Raw genomic sequence first — 24,698 nt, 5'->3', positions numbered from 1 at the left:
CCCGGCAGCGTCAGGACTGGTACCACAGAACCGCCGGATGTGTGGAACCCACACGTCTGGTACCAGAAGTCAGGTGGTGTTGCAGTGAACCACTGAAGGGCGAGGAGACACATGGCAGGGGAGTGTGTCCTCCAAACCCCTCAGAGTGAATCAAGCAACAGTGATGAGGGAGCAGAGGGCAAGCTGACACCCTGTAAATGCCCACCACCCTCCCCAGGTGGGACCCGGGTGACACTCCTCAGACACTCCTGGCCTCCGAAGAACAAAGGAAACGGAAAACCAATGGTTAACTGATAGAGATCAAAGCCATAGAAGACCCGAGTCTCTATCAGTTTACAACGGTCTTAATAAATTACAAGAAACAGGCAATCTTATCAACAGCCGAACCTCCAGAAACCGACACACTTAATTTCCTGGAGCCCCCAGATCACCCTCCCCTCCACGGTGATGTGGGGAACAAAGGCAAGATGAAAATACAAATAAAATTAGATTTCTTGGGGTGCCCGCATGCCTCAGTCGGTTAGGCGTCCCACTTCGGCTCAGGTCATGATCTCGCGATTCCCAAGTTCGAGCCCCGTGTCAGGCTCTGTGCTGACAGCTCAGAGCCTGGAGCCTGCTTCGGATTCTGTGTCTCCCTCTCTCTGCACCCCGCCTTCTTCCTCTCTCTCTCTCTCTCTCTCTCTCTCTCAAAAATAAACATTAAAAACATTTTTTAATTAAATTTCTTTATAATCTGCAGCCCATTGACAAATATTTGAGATAGAGTAAAAACATTCCTCCAATAAACTCCCAACTGTCTTGTCTTTTCTGCCCACGGGTCCTGTCCCCATGCTTTGATAAAATCACCTTTTTGAGGGGTGCCTGGGTGGCTCAGTCGGTTAAGCATCCAACCTTGGCTCAGGTCATGATCTCACAGTTCACGAGGTTGAGCCCCACGTTGGGCTCTGTGCTGACAGCCAAGAGCCTGAAACCTGCTTCAGATTCTGTGTCTCTGTCTTTCCCTCTGTGCCTCCCCTACTCACGCTCTTTCTCTCTCCCTCTCTCTCTCTTTCTCTCAAAACTAAATAAACTTTAAAATTTTTATCATCCTTTTGCACCAAAAATGTCGCAAGAATTCTTTCTTGGCCGTCAGCTTCGGACCCCACCACCAATCCAAAACAGCATCACTAGGAGGTGTGGCCACACTTGGGAATCTGGTAACGAGGAGGCCGACCATTCGGGAAGGCAGTTCTATGGAGCCCTGAGCCCTGGACTTGACCGCAGAGGTGGGGCTCCAGTCCCCAGAAAAGGTGTCTCCAGAGAAGACAGGGCTGCGGGGACCCAAGGGGAGCCCTGTCCTAAGGAGGACTGGGACTAAGGGCAGCAACTGGGACCCGAGAACCGGTGCCGGTCTGGTTAGCAAAGAAAATAAGTACGATGGGCACACCCAGTGCTCGGCCTGGAGACCGGTGGCTGAGGACCAGTTCTCATGGCAAATGAGGAGCTGAGCTTTAAATCCCGCCCGCCTGGCGTCTGTCGTGATCATGGATTTAAGAGTGGAGATAAGCAAGACGGACACCAGCCCTGGTCTTGGAGGGTTTCTTAAAAAAATACATAATTTCAAGCTATCAAAGACAAGTACAGAGAGTCTGGCGACAGAGCCAAAGTATTAATCTATGACGTTCCCGGCAGCTTGAGGAAACATATGGAAGTGGGACGCAGAAGACATGTTAAGGAAACTGTTTATTACAGTTGGGATAAAATAAAAGGTAAATGTTGGAACGAAACTGGGAGATAAGATTAGAAAAGCATGGTCTTAAATGCCAGCCTAAGGAGTTTATATGGGGGAGCGGGGGTGGGCAGGAAGGAAAGGGCATGTGCTGAACCACATCTGAAAGATTAATTTGCTGGCACAACAGTAGAAATGCGGTCAATATTAATATAAAAATACTGTTTAGAAGACATCTTCTCTGCCAGTTTTACTAGCGCGGAGTTTGTGGGTGAGAAGGTAGAACCGGGTAGAAACATCTTTGCAAATAGAAAATGGTCAGAGAGGAAGGAAACGTCAGTGTCACGCACCATGATTATGTGCTGAAGAAACAGGAGGGCTTAGGACACAGAGCCCATTGGGAAGTTATGCATAAAAAGAGGACAACATGGGTGCCCGGGTGGCTCAGACAGCGAAGAATCCAACTCTTGATTTCATCTCATGATCTCACGGTTTGTGAGATCGAGCCCCACATTGGGTTCTACACTGAAATTCAAAGAATTTATTGCTTTAGGTATAAAGGCATTTTGATGTGGCCTTACCTCCTAATTCTGTCCTTTAATTAGTCCATATATATGTGTGTGTGTGTGTGTGTGTGTGTGTGTGTGTGTGTAACATTTACCCAGTTTTACTCTTTGCATCTTTAACCTATTGGCTCAAGTGTATGGGTCTTTAAAAATAGCAACAATGGGGCGCCTGGGTGGCTCAGTCGGTTAAGCATCCGACTTAGGCTCAGGTCATGATCTCACAGTCTGTGAGTTTGAGCCCCACCTCAGGCTCTGTGCTGACAGCACAGAGCCTCGAGCTTGCTTTGGATTCTGTGTCTCCCTCTCTCACTGCCCCTCCCCCTGTCATGTTCTGCCTCTCTCTGTCTCAAAAATAAAAACATTAAAAAAAATTTTTTTTAAATAGCAACAATAAAAACCCAGTACTTCTGTTGTGACCTTAGGGAACTAGCTGTTGTCATCTTTTTTTTCAATGTTTATTTGTTTATTTACTTCTTTTGAGGCCGGGGGGGGGGGGGGGGGGAGGGCAGAGAGAGAGAGGTAGACACAGAATCCCAAACGGGCTCTGCACTGCCAGCACAGAGCCCGACGTGAGGCTCGAACCCATGATCAGCTCAGATCATGACCTGAGCTGAAGTTGGACACTCAACCGGCCGAACCACCAGACACCCCCAATTCTTGAATCATTTAATAAAGCCAATTATATCTTCAAATTTACTTAGCTGAATTTTGTTTTTTAACAGGAGAAAGTTTCTCCAAAAGGTGAAATTAAACAGACCCGAATTAAGGGGGTGAGCAGAGGACAGTCAGGTAAGAGAGGAGTGAATTCTAGCAGAAGGTCCATCCTGAGCTTAGGTTCTGAGGAAGGGCCCAGCACACTGGAAGGAAAGCATGGCTGGAACACAATGAGCCACAGAGAAATTCTGATAAAATCAGGAAGGAAATAGAGGAGTTAGATCATACTGCACCTTATAAGCCATCTTATTGTCCGTATTTTAATTTTTAAGTGCCTAAAAACCACTTGTAATTTTTAAGAGTTGAGGCAAAGTTAGGGGCTTATCTTTTAGACTCACACAACTGTACTTATTACTAATAACAGTGAACAAATCCATCTCTGGTTACATCTAACTTTTACTCGAGAGAGGACTTTCTCTTCCTGTAACTATCAGGACTTCCTTTCGCATTCAGTCACCTGTACTTACCCACTGACAGTTACAATGAATAAAGCATTCAAGCTCTCAAAAAAAAAAAAAAAAAAAATCAACTATTGCAAAGGCAATATTTTTTTTCTAATTCCAGACTGATACATCTTTATTTTAATAATACCGCAAAAAAGTGTTCCCTAATCACAAACCATATTGTATATAACTAATCTACATAATAAAAAACACAAAAGTAATGCTTCCATTCAGATAGCATTTAAATATGGAAGGGGAACAGGACCTAAGGAACTGGTGTATTAAGAGGAGACTGAAATTTGTTAGCAAGTAACTACTGAAGCTTATGATTTACTCCTGTTAGAATCAAGATCTCGGGGCACCTGGGTGGCTCAGTCAGTTAAGCTTCCAACTCTTGGTTTCAGCTCAGGTTATGATCTCACAGTTCATGAGATCGAGCCCTGCATTGGGATTCTCGCTCTCTCCTCTCTCTGTTCCTCCTGTGCTGTGCACTCTCTCTCAAAATAAATAAACTTAAAAAAAAAAAAAAAAAAAAAAAGAATCGGGGCACCTGGGTGGCTCAGTCAGTTGAGCGTCCGGCTTCGGCTCAGGTCATAATCTGATGGTTTGTGAGTTCAAGCCCCACGTCGGGCTCTGTGCTGTCACCTCGGAGCCTGGAGCCTGCTTCGGATTCTGTGTCTCCTTCTCTCTCTGCCCCTCCCCTGCTTGTGCTCTGTCTCTCTCTGTCTCTCAAAAATAAATAAATGTTAAAAGAAAAAAAATTTTTTTTAAAAAAGAATCAAGATTTTCTCAGTAACAATAAAGAGTATTTCTAAGCACCTCACCCATAAAAACTCATTCAGCTTCCATAACAACCCTATCCGGTAGGTAATATATGTTTATCCCTAATTTCCAGATAAGAATATTTAGGCACAGATCGCTTAAGTAGCTTGCCCATGGAGACTCAGCCCGGGTTTTAACCACTGGGTACAACACCTCCCAATAATGATGTCACCCTCATTCCTGGGCTCTTTCCTTAGAGGTGGGATTTCAGCTGGCTTCCTGGATACGTTCTTGGAAGTAGGGTATTATCCCCAGGAGCTTGGTTTGTGCCACGAGAAAACAAAAAAGGACTTAAGAATTGCACTACTATGGGAAGAAAACCTAGGCACGTGCTGATCTTCGTTTCCTCAACTATGCTGACCTTCATGAGAACAACAATAGCAGTGGCCATTTGCTGAGCATCTCTCACTCGCTCCACCAGCCTGTGCACCTTAGGAACCTCACTGGATATTCCTAACAAGCTACTATTAGTCCCAATTCACATTGATAGGAGATGAGATTAAGAAGTTCGGCATGTTTATCCTAAAGCTCCTGTTCTGCTTATACCACATACTGTCTATAGGTCAAGACACGCTCCTCTGGGCTGCTGAGTCTATGGAATCAGGGATTGTATAAACACTACTCCATTTGTAGAAAACCTTGTACATTTGACTGGTTTAGGAGCTTTGTCAGAGGGAAGAGACATGTCCCCTTTGTTCCAATTCCATTGCTCTAGGATTAAGAGTGCACAAGGAGAACCAGTTAGGGGTTGCTACTTCCTTCCTAGGAAAGCTCCGTGACAACAGGTCCTATACGGGGCTTGGTCAATGCCACGTCCTCAATGTCCAAGAAGGGGCCTGACTTCAGTAAATGCTCAACAAACTGTGGTTGACTTTGCACTTCACGAGTCTGGCTTAGGACGAACCAATTTGAGCATAAGTCTCCGTCCTCCTTCGACACCAAAGAAGCAAAATCGATTAGCAAAGAAGTCAATCCATCATCGTTCTTTTTTTTTTTTTTTTTTTTTTTTTTTTTTTTTTTTTTTTTTTTTTTTTGTTAACGTTTATTTATTTTTGAGACAGAGAGAGACACAGCATGAACGGGGGAGGGTCAGAGAGAGAGAGAGAGGGAGACACAGAATCGGAAACAGGCTCCGGGCTCTGAGCTGTCAGCACAGAGCCCCACGCGGGGCTCGAACTCACGGACCGGGAGATCGTGACCTGAGCCGAAGTCGGACGCTTAACCGACTGAGCCACCCAGGCGCCCCAATCCATCATCATTCTTAACAAAATCCCCACCAACATAAAATCATGAATTATCCACAGAGGTTGATCCACAAAGGTTGAATATTTTAAAGATAAAACCAGTAAGGAGTCCTTCAAATTGCAAAAAACAAAGCAAAACACAGATCATCTTATTTGAAACTCTGATTCAGAGTGTAGAAGACTAAAGCATTCCAAAAGGATGGGACACCAGAATGGAAAGAGACGGGAGTTGGACTTTGGGACTTTGGGGTCTAGTCCTGGTTCTGGGGTTCTCCTAGTAACAGTGACACGGCCACAGCCAGCCCTATAGTCCCCCAGGCCTGGTTTTCCCCGATAAAGGCTAAAGGGATTAATCCGATGATTTCCAAGGTCCATAACGGTTTCTCCATTCCATGGCTCTAGGTTGGGAGATGCCACCAGACTCTGACATGGCCAGTCAAGAGGGTGACAAGCTTCAAGGACTAAGAGACGTCAGAGCTAGTCTTTGAGGGAGGCAAAGACCTACCAAATTGGAATTTATCAGAAAACATCAGCTATACTGTCTGGGTTGCTGTTTTTGAGAAAGAGTTATGACGCTTGAGAGCCATTTGGAAGACCACAGTCCCTTGAATTAAGTGCACGTTACTTTTCCTCTAGTGACATTAAAGGACACTGAGGATCTCCTTGTGGGACGGCCCCCAACCATCTGCTTCTTGGATGTTTCAGCACAACAGTAAGCTAAATGGCTGGCAGGATCAGTAGAAACAGACCAGGTAATTAAAGGCGGAATCATTTTACTTTATCATGAACTGCAACTGGGTATATTCTATTTTTTTAAAGAATTATATTCAGCAAAGTATTTCACAAAATGAATCACACACCTAAATGTAACAGGCAAAACTATACAACTCCTAGAAGATAACACAAGAGAAAATCTAGATGACCTCGGGTAGGGTGAGGACTTTCTAGATACAACACAGAGGCCCAATCCATGAATAAAATAATTGATAAGCCAGATTTCATTGAATTTTTTTTAACGTTTATTTTTGAAAGACAGAATGCGAGCAGGGGAGGGGCAGAGAAAGAGAGGGAGACACAGAATCCGAAGCAAGCTTCAGGCTCTGAGTTGTCAGCATAGAGCCTGATGCGGGGCTCAAACCCACGAACCTCAAGACGGTGACCTGAACCGAAGTCAGACGCCTAACCAACTGAGCCACCCAGGTGCCCCATGCCAGATTTCACTAAAAACGAAAAGTTCCGTTCTGCAAAAGACAGTATCAACAGACTCACACAAGCTACAGGCTGGGAGAAGATATTTGCAAAAGACACGGCTGATAAAGATCTGTTATACAAAGTACACAAAAATGTGGAATATTCTTTTCAAGATTTCAAGCAACCTCTACACCCAACAGGGGGCTCGAACTCACAAACCCAAGATCAAGAGTCAGACGCTCCACTGACTGGGCCAGCCAGGTGCCCCCCAAAAGCTCTTAAGACAGAGAATCCAATTTAAAAAATGGGCCAGAGTTTAACAGACATCTCATCAAAGAAGATATACAGATGACAAATAATAATAATAACAATAAGCCTACAAACAGATGCTCCACGTCATATGTCATTGGGGAAATGCAAATTAAGTAACAATGAGATACCATGACCCATTCACATGAACTGCCAAAACCCGAAACACCAACACCATCAAATCTTGGTGAGAATGTGAAGCAACCGGAATTCTCCTTCACCTGCTGGTAGGAATGCAAAACCAGTACAGCCGCTTTGAAGACAGTTTGGCAGTTTCTTACCAAACTAAACATACTTTTTTTTTTTTTTTTTTTTTTTTAGAATTTGGGTTTATTTATTTATTTTGAGAGAGAGAGAGAGAGAGAGAGCGCTCGCGCAAGCAGGGGAGGGGCAGAGAGGGAATCCCGAGCAGGCTCTGCACTGTCAGCACACAGCCTGACGTGGTACTTCAACTCACAGCGAGATCACGACCTGAGCTGAGGTCAGACGCTCAACTGACTGAGCCACCCAGGCGCCCCTAAACACACTCTCAATACGCCATCCGACAGGGGCGCCTGGGTGGCTCAGTCGGTCAAGCATCTGACTTCAGGTCATGATCTCACAGCTTGTGAGCTGGAGGCCCGCATCACGTTCTCTGCTGTCGGTGTGGAGCCCACTTCAGATCCTCTGTCTCCCTCTCTGCCTCTCCCCTGCTCGCTCTTCCTCAAAAATAAACAAACGTCAAAAAAGAAAACACACTATCCAGCAGTCATGCTTGTTGGTATTTACCCAAAGGAGTTGAAAACTTATGTACACACAAAGACCTGTGTAACAGCTTTAGTCACAATGGCCAAAGCCTTAAAGCAACCAAGAGGTCCTTCAGTAGGTAAAGGGATTAATAAACTGTGGTAATCTAGACAGCGGACTATTATTCAGCATTAAAAAGAAATGAACTCTCAAAGCTGCGAAAACACATGGGGGAAACTTAAACGCATATTACTGAGGGGAAGAAGCCAATATGAGTGGGCTACATACTGTATAATTCCAATTACATGACATTCTGAAAAAGGCAAAACCATGAAGACAGTAAGAAGACGAGTGGTTGCAGGGCTCGGGATGAAGGGATAACTAGGCAGAGCACAGTGGGAACACGCTGCACGACTCCATGATGATGTGCACATGTCCTTGTACACCTGTCCAAACCCAAAGAATGTACAACACCAAGAATGAACCATAATGTAAACTATGGACTTCGGGGAATTATGATGTCTCAATGTTGGTTCATCAACTCTTAATGTACCAGCGCACTGGGGGGCGGGGGGGCGGGGGGACGGGATGTTGATGATAGGGGAGGCTGTGGATATGCAGGGGTTAAAGAGTAGATGGGAAATTCTGTACCTTCCCCTCAATTTTGCTGTGAACCTGAAAACTGCAATCAATCAATAAAATATTGAAAAAAATTTTAATTGCATGTGCATAATTCAAAAAGACACAAAAAAGCTCACATATACGGTTTCTAAGCAAAAGAGACTGAATCAAGATTTGAACTATGCCTTTCCTCTTTGCAGAAGTACAGACTATCATTCTGAAAGGAGCAGTGAAACTTGAAGAATACTTTACTTAAGGACAGATAGATGACAGTCACAGATCATCGATCCCATTTGCTGGCACTGAGAAAGAAAAATATCAGGTGACAGAGCCAGAGGATCTACAACACCTCTAGGGGATGTCCTGAGTTGGCCATGACAACACCTTCTAATATCACATCAACTAATAATTCAGTAAAAGTCTGTTAGATGTCAATGAAACATGGTATCAAGATGTTGTTCTTTTGCTAATCTGACTTGATCCTGAGGTATATTTAAAACTAGCATAGGGGCACCTGGGTGGCTCAGCCAAAGGTCTGACTTTGGCTCAGGTCATGATCTTGCCGCTCGGGCTGCCGAGTCAGGCTCTGTGCTGACAGCTCAGAGCCTGGAGCCTGCTTCCGATTCTGTCTCTCCCTCTCTCTCTCCCTCCCCCTTCCCACACTCACACTCTGTCTCTCTCTCTCAAAACTAAACAAAAATTATAAAATAAATAAAAAATAAAAGAACTATCTCGTATAATGTATGAGCTACATATCTTTTGAGCATCTCCCTCGATACTGCTTCTTTCAAACAAGGCATTGATAAATACTGGGTGGCAGGGAGCTTGTTTATCCTCCCTTAGGGACACGTCTGGAGTAGCAAGACAAATACAAATCCACTTGCCTTAACGGGAAGTCTAAGAGCAGAGCTAAGATTCTTCCATAAAGCTGAGGAGCATTACAGGAATGCAGACTTGAATAAAAAGCCAGCTCACTGCAGCTTTGGGGAAACTAAAACAGGCAAGGTCGAGACTCTCCTCTGAAAATCAGACAGACTGACGGACGATCAAGATGCCAATATTCTAGAACACATAGCTTGACCTTGAGCATCTGAGTCAGAAAAACGCCTGATGGAGAAATAACCAGACATCTTCAGCCAACCTAAAGTGTACGTCTAGATGCATGACATGAATCGGTGCTCCTTCCTCTAGCACAAACAAGGAACATTATTTGTAAAATGTTCTCCAAGATGTGCTATCTACACACATGTACTGAATGTGTGACTTTTCATCAAGGTATACCCATGTATGTGTATATGTGCATTTTACTTTTAAAATTTTTATTTTGGGGGAGCCTGGGTAGCTCAGTCGGTTAAGCGTCCAACTTTGGCTCAGGCCATTTTCTCACGGTTCATGAGTTCGAGCCCTGCATCAGGTTCTGTGCTGACAACTCAGAGCCTGGAGCCTGCTTTAGATTCTGTGTCTCCCTCTCTCTCTGCCGCTCCCCCACTCGCACTCTGATCTCTTTCTCAAAAATAAACATTTTTTAAAAATTAAAAAATTTATTTATATCTATATATATTAAATGTGTGTATGCGTTTATATACACACGTATGTAAAAATAATAAACAGATAACATAAGGTACTGATACTCAACTAATGAAAAAAATGATATATTTATGGAATTATTATTTACAACCATTTAAAATGTGGAAACATCTAGAAAATAAGTTCCAGGAGCAACAGCTGATGCATAATCCATAGATATAGAAAAATTATTCCCTCAACTAGGTATGACCTTTTCGCTGAGTTTTCATAAAGAATTGCTTGGATTTTAATTTTATAGCCACTCTTTGAAAAAAAAAAAATTTTTTTTGACAGAGAGAGAGCGAGTGAGCATGGGAGGGGCAGAGAGAAAGGATGACAGAAAATCCCAAGCAGGCTCAGCACTGTCAGCACAGAGCCCAATGCAGAGCTCAATCCTAGAACCGTGAGATCCCGACCCGAGCCAAAACCAAGAGTTGGACACTTATCCGACTGAGCCACCCAGGTGCCTGAAAACTCCAAATATTTTTAAAAGACAGAAAAGGAAGGAAAAAGGACACATGGATCCTGAAGCCTGGAAAATGTTAGAGTAGTTTCCTTTTTTAAATTTACTACACTACTTATTAATTCTTATTTCCTATGAAAAAGACTTATTTTTTATGTTTATTTAGAGAGAGAGAGCATCAGCAGGGGAAGGGCAGGCAGAGAGAGGGAGAGAGCATCCCAAGCAGGCTCTGCACTGTCAGCCTGACACAGGCTCGAACCCACGAACCATGAGATCATGACCTGAGTCGATATTAAGAGTCAGATGCTTAACTGAGTCACCCAGGCACCCCTGAAAAAGGTTTTTAAAATCAACCAAATGGAACAAAGTGTCATTTTACATCATTAACAAAATTATATGCTATCATTCAAAACTGAGGGACAAAGAGTTTCCCGGACAAGTGAAAACTAAAGGAGTTCCTCACCACTAAATCGACCTTACAAAAAATGTTAAAGGGTCTTCTTTAAGAAAAAGCTGTGACTAGGGGCACCAGGGTGGTTCAGTCAGTTAAGTGGCCTACTCTTGATTTCAGCTCAGGTCTTGATCTTGGGGTCATGACTTCAATCCTACATTGGGCTCCATGCTGGGCATAAGGCCTATTTAAAAAAAAAAAAAAGGGGGGGGGGGGGGAAGAAAAGGCTGTAACTAGAAATAACAAAATAAAGGGAAAAAATCTCCCTGGTAGAGGCAAATACTTCATAAAGCCAGTGGATGAGCCACTTAAAAAGCTACCATGGACATTAAATGACAAAAATGGGAAGATCAACTATAATTGCAATAAGTGGTTAAGGGATACAAAAACAGATGGAAAATATGATCACAAGAACATAAAATGTGTTATGGGGAGAGTAAAAATGTAAGACTTGGAGAATGCATTCAAACTTTAGCGACTATCAGCTTAAAATAGACTTCTATGTATATATAGGTAGATAGATACGAAACTCATGGTAACCACAAACCAAAAACCTATAAAAGATATACAAAAAAAATAGAGAACGGAACCCAAAATAACACTAAAGAAAACCAGCAAACCACAAGGGAAGAGACCAAAAGAAGACACAGAAAAGAGCTACAAAAACAACCAGAACACAATTAACAGAATGGCAATAAGTGCATACCTCTCAGTAATTACTTGAAATGTAAATGCCTCCAATTGTAAGACATATAGTGAATGAAGAGATAAAGAACATAAGACCCATCTATATGCTGCCTCCAAAGACACATACAGATTGAAAGTGAAAGGATGGAAAAAGATACTCCATGCAAATGAAAACAATACTCAGAAGTAGCAATACTCTTGTTAGACAAATTCGACTTTAAAACAAACATTGTAACAAAAAACAAAGACAGGCATTACATAATGATAAAGAGGTCAATCCAAGAAGAGGATATAACATTTGTGAATATGTCTGCACCCAACACAGAGGCACTTGCTATATTATATATAGAGATATTAACAGACATAAAGGGAGAAATCAACAGCAATACAATAATTGTAGGGGACTTTAAGACCTCACATCAATAGATCATCCAGACAGAAAACCAACAAGGAAACACTGGCCTTAAAAGACATGTTGGACCAGATGGACTTAACAGATATTTGCAGAACATTCCGTCCAAAAGCAAAATACACATTCCTCTCAAGTGCACGTGGAACATTCTCCAAGATAGAATACATGTTAGACCACAAAACAAGTTTCAAGAAATTCAAGAAATTAAAATCGTATCAAGCATCTTTTCTTACCACAAAAGCATGAAACTAGAAATCAATTACAAATGGAAAAGTGCAAAAACCAAACACATGGAGACAAAAACAACATGCTGCTAAACCAAAAGGTCAACTAAGAAATCAAAGAAGAAATAAAAAAATAACTTGAGACAAATGAAAATGGAAATACAACATACCAAAATCTATGGACAGAAGCAAAAGCAGTTGTGAGAGGGAAGTTTACAGCAATACAGGCATCCCTCAAAAAGCAACGTATACCTTAAGTAAACAATATAACTTCATATCTAAAGAACTAGAAAAAATAAAATAAAATACAATAAAAGTAGGGTAAAGAAAATAAAATAAAATCCAAAGTTAGAAGGAGGAAATAACAAAGATCACAGTGGAAATAGAGGCAAAAAAAATTAGAAAAGATCAATGAAAGTAAAAGCTGTTCTTTGAAAAGGTAACAATCGAGAAACCTATAGTCAGAATCATCAAGAACAGAGAGACATGGCCCAAATACAATAAAAAATGAAAGAGGAGAAATTATAACTGACACAAAAAAGATCATAAGGGATTACTACAATTATATGCCAACAAACTGGAAAAACTAGAAGAAACTGATAAACTCCTAGAAACACAGAGCCTTCTAAGACTGAATCATTAAAAAACAGAAAATATGAATAGACTGATTATGAGTAATAAAACTCATTGAGCACTCAAAAAAAAACCCAGGACCAGGTAAATTCTACCAAATAATTACACAAGAGTTAGTACCTATTCTACTCAAATTATTCCAAAAAAAAATTAAACAGGAAGGAATGTTTCCAAATTCCTTTTATGAGCCAGCATTAATTACCCTGATACCAAAACCAGAAAATGCAACACAAAAAAAGAAGATTATAAGCCAATACCCTTAATGAATATAGATGTAAAAATCGTCACTAAAATATTAGCAAATTGAATCAAATAATACATTAAAAGGATCATAACCATGATAAAATGGGATTTATTCAAGAGATGCAAACATGGTTCAATATTCACAAATCAACATGATGCACATTAACAAAATGAAGGATAAAAATCATATGATCATCTCAATAGATATAGAAAATGCATTTGACAAAATTCAACATCTATTTCTGATAAAAGCTCTCAACAAAGTGTGTGTAGAGGGAACATATCTCAACACAATCAAGGCCATACAGGACAGACCCTCAGTTATCATCATACTCAATGGTGAAAGGTGAAAGCTTTTCCTCTAAGATTAGGAACAAGACAAGCATACCCACTCTCACCACTTTAATTCAAACCCAGCAGGAATTCCTAGCCACAGCAATTAGGGAAGAAAATAAGAGGCATCCAAATTGGTAAAGAAGAAGTAAAACTGTCACTATTTACAGGTGACATGCTATATATACAGAAAACCCTAAAGATTCCTCCAAAAAACTATTAAAACTAATAAATGAATTCACTAAAGTCACAGGATACAAAAATTAACATACAAAAACTGGTTGCATTTCTATACACTAATAAGTATCAGAAAGAGAAATTAAGAAAACAATCCCATTTACAATTACCTAGGAAAGACCTATCCTCTGAAAACTATAAGACAGTGATAAGAGAAACTGAGATCACAAATAAATGGAAACATATATCATGCTCATAGATTGGAATAATTAATATTGTTAAAATGTCCACACAACAGACTAAATAGCCAAGGCAATCTTGAGAAAGAGAGAAGAACAAAGCTGGAGGTACCTCACTCTCTGATTTCAAACTATACAACAAAGCTACAGTGATCAAAACAGTATGGTACTGAAACAAAAAAATCGACACATAGATCAATGGAACAAATAGAGACCCCAGACATATGGTCAATTAGTCTATAATAAAGGAGGCAAGAATATACAATGGGGAAAAGACAGCCTCTTCAATAAATGATGGGAAAACCGGACAGCCACATGCAAAATCTTACACCACACACAGAAATTAACTCAAAATGAATTAAAAGACTTGAATGTAAGACCTGAAACCAGAGAACTCCTAGAAGGAAACAGGCAATAAGCTCTTTGTCACTGGTCTTAAACTTTTTTTTGGATCAGTCTCCCCAGACAAGAACAGCAACAACAACAACAAAAGCTAAATAAACAAATGGGATTACATCAAACTAAAAATCTTTTGCACAGCAAAGGAAACCATCAACAAAATGGAAGGTAACCTACTAAATGGAAGAAGATCATACAGCCAATAAGGAGTTAATATCCAAAATACAGAAAGAATTTACAAAACTCAATAGCAAAAAAAAAAAAAAAATCTGATTAAGAAATGGGCAGAGGATCTGAAGACACTTTCCCAAAGACGACATAAAGATGGCCAACAGGCACACGAAAGGACACTCAACATCACAAATCGTAAGGGAAATCCAAATCCAAACTACAACAAGGGGTGCCTGGGTGGCCCATTAGAGAGTATCATATAATCCAGCAATTCTACTTCTGGGTATTTATCTAAAGACAACAAAAACACCAACTTGATACATGCATCTCTATGTTCAATGAAGTACTATTTACAATGGCCAAGATGTGGAAGCAACCTAAGTACATCAACAAATACAGAAGGTGTGGTATATATACATATACACACACACGTGCATGCACACACACACACATGCACGCACACACACACGTACACACACGTACACACACACACACACACACTGGAATATTACTCGGCCCTACAAAAAGAATGCCATCTTGCCATTTATGACAAATGAATAGACCTAGAGGGTATTATGCTAGGTCAAATAAGTGAGAGAAAGATAAGTACTACAGGATTTCTCTTACACAAAACAAATGAACAAACAAACAGAAACAGACTCAAAAATACAGGAAACAAACTGCTAGTTACCAGAGGGGTAGGGACGGGAGGGGCAGGTGAAATACGTGAAGGGATTAAGAGGTACAAACTTCCAATTATAAAATAAATTAGTCACGGAACAGAATGTTCAACATAGGGAATACAGTCATAATATTGTAATGACTTTCTATGGTGACAGATGGTAACTAGACTTAAGGGGATCGTTTTGCAATATATCAAAATATCAAACCACCATGAGGTACGTCTGAAACTAACAGGATATTGTATGCCAATTATACTTCAATTTTAAAAAGTTAACCTACTTTTTACTACATAATTATGTATAAAAATCTATTTGTATTTCTTTACATGGTAACTTAATATATTCACAAAGATTTCTCTTTCACTAGTGGAAAAAAAAATTATCCGGTATTAATGGTGCAAATGAGGTCTCGCATTGTCTAAAAGAGACTGTTAAGTTGATGTGTTCTAAGTTAACCAGGGAGTCTTTTCTGTGTCTTCTGGTGCAATTACAAAAGAATGCTCTATCAAAAAATAAACTGAAAAAAAAAAAACATAGCTGAAGAAAATTTGAAAGTATTCACATTAGTGAATTCTGTCACAATTTCTTAGGCAACCTCTTTATTGATACAGTGACAAGCAACTGGCAACATACATAAGCAATTACTCAGTAGGTCCTCTCACGAGGAAGAGTAAGCTCAATGAAATATGAAAATTCTTACCCACCCTCACATTCCAGTTCACTCACCCACAGCTACCTTAGTACTTAAGGGATAAGTATTCAGAGACTATGAAAGCAAAGAATTTAAGTCTTTGGTCTACTTTAAGACAAGAGGCATCAAGAGGGCAATCAAAAAATGCAAACACATAAAAGTTTCTCTCCACCAGAACACAATTATTCTTTGCATTCACAGTTTAAAGTTCCGCATTTGTTAGACCTCACAGATTTTTTATTCTCACCCTGTGCAAATTATCAAAGCTGTATGAATCTCAGAATGTTGATTTACAAAGTACATTTATAGTCCCTAAGGCTCCCTAAGGAGTTAATTTTTTTTTAATATTTATTTATCTTGAAAAAGAGCGTGAGCAGGTGAGGGGCAGAGAGAGAGAGAGAGAGACAGACAGACAGACAGACAGACAGAAGGAATCTCAAGCAGGCTCCGCACTGTCAGCACAGAGCCTTACTTGGGGCTCAAACTCACAAACCGTGAAATCACGATCTGAGCAAAATCAAGAGTCAGACGCTTACCCGAATGAGCCACCCAGGTGCCCCACAGAGTTTATTTTTAACATAAAATATTACTCAGCCATCAATATGTATCTCACGTGACATTTGACACCATGGAAACAAAATAAAGGATATACAAAATCTCATAAAATTTACCAATTTTCTAATGACCTAATAAATCAGAAGGCTCTTTGGCTCTCAGAACGAACAAAACCAATAAAACGGATTGATAGAAAAATCACAGCCATCCAGTGTTTACACGATGTCTACACCAGACTGACTTGAGTGGGACACTCCTCGAATCACACGGCACGTAGGAGGCTGCCTGGAAAACCTCCTCCCTACTTCCTGCTACCAAAACATAAAGAAACCTAAACATTTGTGAAAATAAGCTATCTTCATCACCACCCCCTCCTAGCTTCCCACATGCCTTCAAATTCTACATCCTAAATGACGTGCAACACAGCTACTCTAAATATTTCTCTTTTAATCACATTTCATTCTGCTTTCTTGCAATTTCTATGTCCTTCGATATTAAGGTCCCAAGAGAGAAGCCGGATAGCAGGCCTCTTTGCATCTGCTCAGTGTCTAATGCAGTGCCTTTCAACAATGGGTATTCAGTGAATCCTGATAAAACAGCTAAAATCTTTATTTAAAGAAAGCTAAGTCCAGACTTAAAGAGGTATTGTTGAACCTGAAAATGTCGCCACTAAGAAACAACAAATTTATCTGCAATTACCGTCTGTAAACCGACCTCCTCAGTTCCCTATCCTTACCCCGGATGCATCATACAACCAAGAGTCCTCTTAATGTGCAGGCACTCACACTCAGAGTATCTAAAAATGAACCTATCATCCTGCTACCTCTTCCAAACGGGATCTTCTGCCAGCACATCCTCTCTCAGTGAATCTGATTACACAACAGGTTTGCACTGTTAAAAGGTTAAACCTGAATATTCAGAGGAGCTCGAGATGAAAAACAATGCAATCTGGGTAAAAGGATTAAGGCTTGATACCATTAAGAATAACAGCCCTAATATCTAACTGTGCCAGGTACCATATTCTCGGATTTAAAACCTACTACAGCCCTATAACCTAAATATTATCATGACTGCCTCGGTTTGCCTAGGAGGAAACCGAGTCTTACAAACATTTACGATCTACACAAGGTCCTAGAGTTGGTAAGTGGTAGAAATGACTCGGAACAAATAGCAACTTCAGGGCCCTTAAAAACCCACGAGGAAGAAGTCCTCTTTAAAAATAAAGAAATGTGGGGCGCCTGGGTGGCGCAGTTGGTTAAGCGTCCGACTTCAGCCAGGTCACGATCTCGCGGTCCGTGAGTTCGAGCCCCGCGTCGGGCTCTGGGCTGATGGCTCGGAGCCTGGAGCCTGTTTCCGATTCTGTGTCTCCCTCTCTCTCTGACCCTCCCCCGTTCATGCTCTGTCTCTCTCTATCCCAAAAATAAATTTAAAAAGGTTGAAAAAAAATTTTTAAAAAAATAAAATAAAAAAAAAAAATAAAAAATAAAGAAATGCAAGAAAGGTTCTAAAATCTGATAACAGGATCCAGGATAAACCGATGGCTGCATATTCAGCAAAGCATCGACTACAGTTACCTTGGTCAGGGGTGAGCGTACTGGGACTAGAACAACAGCATGGAGACTGGAGGACAAGAGACTAGGGCAGGACAGGATGGTGAGGGGAAAAACCAGCTGTAAGAATAAAACATTAAAGACATGCTAGGAATCGATGGCTCCACAGCTCCGGATCTTAGACACACAAGACAGTGGTGCCATAAACAGGAGCTGGGTAAATTAAAAAGTGGAACCTGTTTTTCCACTTCCGATCTTTGAATGAGGTCAAGATGAGATACCCAAGTGAAAACAACCAAAAGACAGTGCAGTCAAGGAGACCAGAGCTTTGTTAGAACAGGGCTGGATCAACATTACTAATTAAATATTAATTTCATGTTTATGCATATTAAATCAAAGGGGACATTGTTCCAATTAGAAAACTACCAACGGTTACCAAAAAAAAAAAAAAAAAAAAAGAAAAAAAAAAAAAAACTTGATAACCTAACACTTCCCCACTCAATGGCAAGTCCCCAAAATGGCCCTAGCAACAGCTTTTCTGCCTATATTCCTTCTAGCCAAAAACTCCCTGCCACCTACTCATGTCCCTTGCAAACTCTCCCACACCAACATCTCTGCAGCATCCTTTTGGAACACAAAATATTGAGACTGTCTGCTAACATGCCTATGGAAATCTTAGCCAAAGAAAGGAGGCTTTCAACTTATTAATGGTGTAAATTCTTAAAATGCTCATCAATTTAAGGCATACAAATAAGAATGGGTACTAAATGTCAGGGAACTAAGGATAGGTTTCCATAAGTAACCAGATATATAAAGACGACCTCTGCGGACAACACAAAGAAGTTAGAATGGAAAATGTCATCCGGTCTCTGAATCTGCAGAACTAGCCACCATCAACACGTGATTCTTTTAAACCAAATAACAGAATGAAACCTGCAGTATGATTTACATTAATGATCACTTACATCATATATGTCCTTTAAATTATAGGAACATCCATATATAAAAGCATATTTAGCAAAAGACGGAAGGAAACATGCAAATCCCTACTAGCAACTGTTTGTGGGGAGGAAGGGGGAATAGAAGTAGGAAGGGGAACAATATATACAACTTTATCTACAATGTTTCATTGCTTTCATCAAAAAAATCTGAAACAAGTTTGCCAAAACGAGAACATCCGTTCACCTTGGTGAAGGTCCTACGCCATTTATTGTGTTTTCTTTGCTAGTCAATAGGTTTTAAATTTTACCCAAATTATTAAAGAAAAAAAACAAAAAGGGGTTCAATTCTCTCACCCAATTACAATATCACACAGAACACAGCTGACATATCTTGCCTGAGTAACTCCAAGTGAACAGGGTGAAGTTCACTTCTTCACCAAGCAGCCAACTTCTATTTTGGACTCCTAACGTATTTTTTGAAAAAGAATGGACTCATTAGCAACTCTAAACTCTGGTCTGATCTCCTGAAATGAATCTATAAGAGTGGGCCTTGACTGTGGGCAAGTTCTCAGTGGTAGAAACTAGAAAGACGCACCAGCCTCAGTGTCTCCTAAGGAAGCGAAGAGGAAGGAGCCGGAAGAAGAGTGACAATTCTAAGTCCAATGTCTCCCCTTCTACCCCAATCATGATCCCCATTCCCTCTTCTGACTTCTTCCTCCAAAGCCAGCCACCTGCAGAGACATGGAGCAGTGAGTCCTTGAGAACTACTGAATTACTCTTTTGGGTTAGCCATTTACACACTCTGGAAATGCACAGCCTGCTCTTTAAGAAATCCATGCATTCACTCAATAATCATACCATACGGGCACCGGGGATTTAAGCAGGACAGAGTTCCTAAAGACACCTCTACTGATTCTTCCTCCTCTCAATGTCTTAGTCTTAAAATGCTTCCATCACCAAATCCAAGAAGACTCAAGTCTAAACTGTGGCTTAATGATCCCTTAAAATTATTTTTACTATTGTGAGCCAAGATGAGGACATGCAAAGTGAGATCAGGTGATGTGAACAGGCCAAACCCTCAGGCAGGTCTGAGCCTCCACACTGTGTCCACACCACAAGAGGCAGGCCTGACATGGGCTACTCCCAGGACCCTGGAGACGACAGAGAACGGAACACGTGCTCATATATAGTCCATTTTTCTGTTTTTTAACCAACAAGAGACTCAGTTTAGCAACTGCCCAGACCCCTTAAATTAAGAGGACAAAAATAAATAAAAAGGAAACATTACTATGCACCCACTCCACTACACATGCTAGTTTTTGGCACACCAGATATAAAGAAGTATCGTGATGTTGTAGTTTACAAACCAGGGAGCAAAATTCCTTCCAATGGGGCATAAGCATAAAGGAGACAATTCCTAGTACTCTGGGCTCCACATTAGTAACAGCAAAAGAACAATGGAATGTCTTAGAATCTAGACCTCTACATAGCGCCTGCCAAGAGGAAGGTGTGACAACACAGGCCCTGCTCATTAGCGACCAGGAAAAACACACACGGGGAAGGAACCTGCAACTTCCAATGACAGAGTCAAAACCATGACAGCCAAGTGGGCATGCGCCTGTGAAGCGATCCAGCATGTCAATGTAGACGAGAGAAAAAACTGCATGTCTTGGAACACATTCCTATGTCTCACTAGAGTAGAAGGTATGTAAGCGTGAAGAATGAAAAATAACCATACGTGGGCCTAAATATAATAGGCTTTGAAGGTCCCATGGAGTAATTTAGACTCAGAGTGGTACAGTCCAAGAATCAAAAGACATTTTTAAAAAGGAAGACACTTCTGCATGGATAAAGTGGAATCCGTGGAACAGGAGAGACAACCCAGAAGTAAACCAAAGCATATATGGTAAATTAATTTATAACTAAGTGGAATCATTTAGTCAACTAAGTGCTGATTATTGCAATCTACACAAGACAATGAACATCTAAGCTAAGCTGACAACAGTAAGAATATAGAAAGAAGAATGACACCCAGGAAACACTGATAAGGAAGATGACAGCATCTGGTTGTTGACTAGCTGGCAGAGAGGAGGAAAAAAAGTCAGCATTTTAGGGTACTGAGGAATATCGTTTATTGATAATGAATAGCAATTAGCATTTACTGAGCCTTGATTTGCACCAGGCACTGTACTAAGTGCTATGTATGTGTTATCTGATTTGGTTCTCACTACCATCATTTGAGGTAGGTACGATTATTAGCCTGTTTCAGGTAAGAAAATTGAGGCCTACAGAGATTAAATAACTTTCCCAAATTCTTAAGACTAGCAATGAACAAAGCAGGAATTTGAATCCAAAAAGGTTTAGAACACTATTCAGCCTTCAAAGAGAAGGAAATCCTCATAGCTAACAACATACTCAATGATGAAAAGATGTAAGTTTTTCCTCTCAGATCAGGAACAAGACAAGAATGCCAATTCTCACCACTTTTATTCAACACAGCACTGGAAGTCCTGGCCACAGCAACAAGCCAAGAAAAAGAAAAGACATCCAAATTGGAAAGGAAAAAGTAAAACCGTCACTATTTGCAAATGACATAGATGTATAAATACATATATAAAAAATATGTATTATGTATAAATAAAACCTAAAGACTCCACTAAAACAACAACAACAACAACAAAAAAAAAACCCTGTTAAAACCAGTAAGTGAATTCAGTAAAGTTGCAGGGTATAAATTCAATATCCAAAAATCTGTTTGTTTCTATACACTAATAACAAAGTATCAGAAAGAGAAGTTATGCCAACAATGCCATTTAGAATTGCATCAAAAAGAATAAAATATATAGCCATAAATTTAATTAAGGAAGTAAAAGGTCTGTACACTAAAAACTGTAAGACACGGATAAAAGAAACTGAAGACAACACAAAGATATTCCATGCTCATGGACTGGAAGAATATTGTTAAAATGCCCATACTACTCAAAGTAATCTACAGATTTAATGCAATCCCTATCAAAATTCCAATGGCATTTTCACAGAACTTGAACAATTAAAACAATCCTAAAATTTGTATAGAACAAAAGACCCCCAACAGTCAAGGCAATTCTGAGGAAAAAGAACAAAGCTGGAGGCATCCGACTGGTTGATTTCAAAGTATGTTACAAAGCTATAGTAGGCAAAACAGTATGATATTGGCTTAAAAACAGACACACAGATCAATGGAACAGAATAGACACCCCAGAAATAAACCCAAGCATGCACGGTCAATTAATTCATGACAAAATAGCCAAGAATATACAATGGGGAAAGAATGGTCTCTGCAAAACATGGTGTTGGGAATGCAGGACAGCCACACACAAAAGAATGAAACAGAACCTCTATCTTACACCATACACAAAAATTAACTCAAAATGTATTAAAGACTTGAATGTAAGACCTGAAACCATAAAATTCTTAGAAGAGAGCCTAGGCAGTAGGCTCAACATCAGTCTTAGCAATATTTTTGTGCACTGACTCCAAAGAGAAAGGAAACAAAAGTAAATACACAAATGAGATTATATCAAATTAAAAATCTTTTGCATGGCGGGGGCATCTGGGTGGCTCAGTTAGTTGAGCATCTGACTTTGGCTCGGGTCATGATCTTGCGTTTGTGGGTTCAAGCCCCGCCTCAGGCTCTGTGCTGACAGCTCAGAGCCTGGAGCCTGCTTCAGATTCTGTGTCTCCCTCTCTCTGCCCCTCCCCTGCTCACGCTCTGTCTCTCTCTCTCTCTTTTAAAAATAAACACTAAAAAATTAAAAAAAAAAAACAAACAAACCTCTGCATGGCAAAGGAAACCATTCACAGAAAAAGACAACCTACTGAGAGAAGATACATGCAAATGATATATCCGACAAACAGTTAATATCCAAAATTTATAAAGAACTCTTACAACTCACTAGCAAAAACATATCTGATTAAAAAACGGGCAGAGGATGTCAACAGACATTTTTCCAATGACACACAGATAGCCAACAGATACACGAAATGTTCAACATCCCTAACCATCAGGAAAATGCAAAATCAAAAACCACAGTGAGATGTCACCTTGTAACTGTTGGAATGCCTATTATCAAAAAGACAAGTAATAACAAGGTCACTAAAAATATAGATAAAAGAGAATCCTTGTGCCTTGGTGGTGAGAAGGTCAATTGGTACAGCCACTACTGAAAATAGTATGGAGGTTCCCCCCAAAATCAAAAAGCAGAACTGCCAAAGGATACAATTCTACTTCTGGGTATTTATCAAAAAGAAACGAGGAAAGGAGGAAGGGAGGGAGGGAGGGAGGGAGGAAGAAAACAAACACTAATTCAAAAAGACATATGCACCTCCATGTTTATGCAGCATTATTCACAATAGCCAAGATATGGAAACAACCTAAGTGTCCACCAATGGATGAATGGATAAAGAAATTGTGAATGCACACACACACAAATACTATTACACACAAATACTATTCAGCCCTTAAAAACTAACGAAATCTTGCCATTTGCAACAACATGGATGGACGTTGAGGGCATTATGCTAAGTGAAATAAGCCAGACAGAGACTATATCTTACCTCACTTATATGTGGAATCTAAAAAAAAAAAAAAAGAGGGGCACTGGGTGGTTAAGCATTCGACTCTTGATTTCACCTCAGGTCATGATTTCACGGTTCATGGGTTCGAGCCCCACATAGGGCTCTGAGCCTGCTTGAGATTCTCTCTCTCCCTCACTCTCTGTCCTTCCCTCTCTCAAAATAAATAAACTTTAAAAAGAAATCAAGCTCACAAAATACAAAAACAGACTGGCAGTTGCCACAGGTAGGGGGAGGTAGCTGAATGGGTTTGAAAGGGGTCAAAAGATCTAAAGTTCTTGTTAAAAAATAAGTAAGTTATCAGGATGTAATGCAGAGCATGATGACTACAGTTAATACCCTATTGTGTATTTGAAAGTTGCTAAGTTACTAAGTAAATCTTAAAAGTGAAAGAAAAAGGAAAAAGGGAAGGAAATCCTGCCATCTATGACAATCCTCCAAATCCTAGAGGACATTATGTCAAGTGGAAGAAGCCAGCCCCAGAAGGACAAATCTACCTGGTGTCTCTTATGGGATGAATCTAACACACTCGGAGAAGCCCAGAGTGGAATGCTGGTTGCCAGGGGCTGCGGGTACAAAGTGTCAGTTACACAAACGAACAGGTTCTGCAGATCTACTGTGGGGCACAGTCCTGACAGCCAACCGCACAGTCCTGTAAGAGGGTAACTCGCACGTGAGTGTTCATATCACGAAGTAAAAACAAAGAGCAGTCCTAATCATAAATAGGGCAGGAGGAAACTTTCCAAATGAGGAGAAAGTCTATAGCACAGATGGTGGTGATGGGGTCCCAGGGGTTTCTCTCCAAAACTCACGAAGTTGGACACATTAAATGTGCTCAGTGTTCTGTAGGTCAATCAAACCTAAATAAAGAAATTTAAAAAAAAAAAAACAAAAACTTTTTTTTATAGTTCATATCCTTAACCATTTAAGACATCTTGCCTCGGGGTACCTGGGTGGCTCAGTAGGTCAAGCCAACTCTTGATCTCATCAGGTCGTGAGTTTAAGCCCCGCAGTGGGCTCTGCCCTGGGGTGGAGCCTACTTAAAATATATCTATATATATATTTACATATCCTTAAGATTTTCAGTGACCAGGGCAATAAACATTGATTATACAAGGAAGAGAGCAGTCATGGTTAAGAACATCAACCATTCCTTCTCCTCACAATGAGACTTTTGGCCTTACGGAAGCTACGTTTAGTTGAAAAACTAGGAGAACCTGCTGTTTATGAGCGTTCCCTTGAAAGGAGGTACACAGATAGTTCCTGTCAGTTCTAGTGGAACCGTGATGTAATCCCTGACATTATCACAGGCTGCGCGCTTC

General features: G+C 40.5%; 1 protein-coding gene across 1 annotated transcript in view; it reads right to left on the bottom strand.

Annotated features, from left to right (window-relative positions):
* MPP7 (MAGUK p55 scaffold protein 7) overlaps positions 1-24,698 on the bottom strand; it is a 301,509-nt gene that overhangs the window by 260,111 nt on the left and 16,700 nt on the right. The window lies entirely within an intron of this gene.

The sequence above is a fragment of the Neofelis nebulosa genome, chromosome 8 (genome assembly GCF_028018385.1).
Source record: "Neofelis nebulosa isolate mNeoNeb1 chromosome 8, mNeoNeb1.pri, whole genome shotgun sequence".
Classification (NCBI taxonomy): Eukaryota; Metazoa; Chordata; class Mammalia; order Carnivora; family Felidae; genus Neofelis; species Neofelis nebulosa.
This window is presented reverse-complemented; position numbering and strand designations above follow the sequence as displayed.